At 43.1% G+C, this 3,392-nt stretch overlaps 1 pseudogene; it reads right to left on the bottom strand.

The window, feature by feature from the left end:
• LOC106734632 (60S ribosomal protein L22-like 1 pseudogene) overlaps positions 1–1,704 on the bottom strand; it is a 7,588-nt pseudogene extending 5,884 nt beyond the window's left edge.
• Between the last annotated feature and the right edge of the window lie 1,688 nt (positions 1,705–3,392).

Raw genomic sequence — 3,392 nt, 5'->3', positions numbered from 1 at the left:
GGGCACACACACACACGTGCCCGGCGTGAGTTTAAGCTACTGGGTCCGAGACTCGAATCGCGGTCGACTACGTGGGAGTCCAGCGACATAGTCATTACACTAACTGCTGGTCCCAGGATTATTTTATTTAAACTTTTTTTTTTTTAATTTGACCAGAGAGGGACAGAGTGAGAGAAAATGAGAAAGCAAGCTGCCAGGGCCAGAACTCAAATCGCAGAGTCAAGACCCCTTAGCCACCACACTGCCTGCTGGCCCTGAAGGCAGTCTTTTTTATTTTAGATTTTTTGCCATAGGACATGTGCACTCACCAAAGAGAAAGAAAGAGAGAAATTACCCCTAACCCCCCACGGGGAAATGGTCATGCAGTAATCCCTTTTCTTCCATTCTCCTCTTGGGACATTGGGCACACCTACCTGCCCAGCATGATTTGTGGAATCTGGGACTAGAACCAAGGAGTTGGCCATGTGGGATCCAGTGCCTTACCCACCATGCCACCTACTGGCCCAGAGAAAATGGTCTTTTAATCATGTTAAAGAGTTTGGCCTTTATTTCGTAATATAGATCATGGAAAGCCTTCAGAGTTGTATGGGGGGGTTTGGTTTTGTTTTATTGCTGTTGTTGCCAGATGAGTCACATGTCCAGAACTGGTAGAGTAAAACTGCAAGTGGGAGACCATTTGAAAGACTTTCATAAGCGTCTGAGCATGAAGGAAACAGGGCCCGTTCTAAGACAGTAGCGAGATGTTGGGGGAGAATGAGGCAGAAACAAAAAAATAAAGGAGGTCATCTGATTTAAGGAATAAAGGTAACAACTTGATTTTAGATTGAGCGTAGTGAAATTATTAAGCTCTCAGGTTCCGAAATCAGAAAGAATCCTGGCCCTCAACATCCCAGTTGTGTGACCAGTATGTTTTTTAACATCTCTGAGTGGCATCTTTTTTATCTGCAAAAATGGGAATAATACAATCATCACCCAGGTCAGATGGTGGCATGGTGGTTAAGGTGCCTGGATCTCAGATGGCCAACTGCTCAGTTCAAATCCCAGGCCCTATGGCTTGAAAAACACCCTGGGCCTGTGTGTGTGCATGCCTAAAATCCCAAGAGGAGAATGGAGGAAAGGGAATTGTGGACTGACCATGCCCCCTGGGAGGTGTTTTCTCACTGTCTGTCTGTCTTTTCTTCTTCTCTCTCTCTCTGGTGAGTGCGCGTACCCTCTAGCAAATTTTTAAAAAGAAAAGAAAATACAGTAGTCACTTGTTGGATTTATTATAAGATGAAAAGGAGATACTGTCTGTGAAATGCTTAGCGCACAATCTGAAACAGAGTAAGTGTTCAGTAAGTGTTAACTATTATTATTGTTGTTCATTTTACAATATTTAAAAATTAATATTATAGTTAGAAGCTAAATGTCAGTGACTGATGGAAATGTCCAATGGACAGTTGGAAGAGCACATTGAAACTCTAAAGGAAGGTATGGGCCAGAGATTTCTGATTCGCCTTACAGAGATAAGAGCTGACCTGGGAGAGTGGCTGAGACTCCGTGGAGGGCAGAGAACTAAATGTGCAGAGTGTTGGCATTTAGAGGCAGTGAGAGAAAGGGTACAGAAAACTGGTAGCATCAGGGGGAGGGAGAAGTCCTTACCTTGGCAAATAGTTTTAAATTGCTGAACACAGTGGCTTCCTGGAAATCTTCAGTCCCTGACATCTCTGTAGCCCTGGATGCAAGTGACCTCTTAAATCCTTCTTTTAGAAACTCTTGTCTTCAGTTTCCATGGTATTCTGTTCTCTTCGATCTTTTCTGATTATGCATAGATGTCACAGCTGAAAGCCTTATAGAACTTACTCCAACCCCCTCATTTTCCAAATGAGGAGACTAAAGAGTCAGAAAATGGAAGTAAGCTCGTTCAAGGTTCAGTCAGCTGTTCCTTGCCTTTTTTTCCTCTTTTCACTTCCTATGGTTCTTCGCTCTTTGTTCTCCTATACTCAGTTCCTCTTTCTAGAAACTCATCAGTTTTCAAGGCTTCCAGTATTTGCTTTTGGGCTTTTAATTGCCAGATTGAAATCACCCCCTTGCCTCTCTTCAGAGCTGCTCTTCCACCCTTCCTATGGTCAACCGTGTTCCACTAACACCTCAAACTCAGCATGTCTGAGCGCCATCTTTCCCTGCAAAGCTAGCTTTTCTCTTTGACTCCACTTTCCTATTAATGGCACCTCCATTCTTCCAGTCAGCTAATCCCTTACTGAGTCTGGGCAACTAGTCCTATACAAATGTCCATGCTGTGTAGTGGTTAATTGCCCAGTGCAGTGCCCATTCTAACTGTAAGAGATCTTGAAAATACTTATTTCTCTCAGATTCACCTTTTTCAGAAAAAAAAAAAATTGAGTTCATGAAAGGTAAAGCCACACAGCTTATAAATGGAAGTCAAGACTGGAACCCAGAGCTATTGGACTCCCAGTCCAATCTACCTTGTGCCGCAACATATTGTCCCTTGAAATCTCATTGGATATTTTACTTCTTTTTCATCGCTACTGCTGCCTCCCTAAATTGAATCTTTATAACCTCATGCCTACATTATTTGTTTTTTTATCTTTTTTTTTTTTTTGGAGAGGTTTTCGCTATAGGGTGTGGGTACTCGCCAGCCAGACAGAGACAGAGAGACAGAAAGCGAGAAATCACCCCCCGGGGGGATGGTCACGCCGCAATCCCTTCTCCTCCATTCTCCTCTCGGGATCTTGGGCATGCACGCTCATGCGCCCAGCATGAATTTTAAGCCACCAGGTCCGGGACACGAACCGCGGTTGACTACGTGGGAGTCCAGCGACATAGCCATTACACTAACTGCTGGTTCCCTTTTTTGTTTGTTTTTTATCTTTTTTTTTATGCCTACATTATTGACACGGCCTCCTACCTACCTTTGCAACCTCTAGTCTATTCCATCCCCAGTTCATTCTGCCAAGTCAGTCTCCCTAAAACATCATTTCTATCTTGTCATTCTCCTCATTGAAAACCTTTTAGGGATTTCTCATTATCTACTAAATAAAATTCACATTTCCAAGCCAGGCATTATAACTCCTCCAAAATCTGATGCCAGCCCAGCTTTGCTAGTCATGCCTCATTACCCACACTACCCTTTTATACTTTGACAGCCTGTGGTCCAGCCATGCCTAATACTCTGTGTTCCTTGAACAGCTCATGTACTCTCGTGCCCTATTGCCTTTTTATGTACAGTTCTCTCAACTTTGAGTATTCTTTCTTTGATTTTTATCTTATCAAATTCTCACCTTTTAAAAAAATAAAGAATTCTTACCTTTCAAGGCCCAACTCAAGTGTCCTAGTGCACAGAGACTTTTCAGACTCCCCCCAGTCAGAATTAATCTCTGCGATGATAGATG

The sequence above is a fragment of the Tupaia chinensis genome, unplaced genomic scaffold, assembly GCF_000334495.1.
Source record: "Tupaia chinensis unplaced genomic scaffold, TupChi_1.0 Scaffold000165_2, whole genome shotgun sequence".
Taxonomy (NCBI): domain Eukaryota; kingdom Metazoa; phylum Chordata; class Mammalia; order Scandentia; family Tupaiidae; genus Tupaia; species Tupaia belangeri.
Note: the sequence above shows the minus strand (reverse complement) of the source record. Positions and strands in the feature narration are given on the sequence as shown.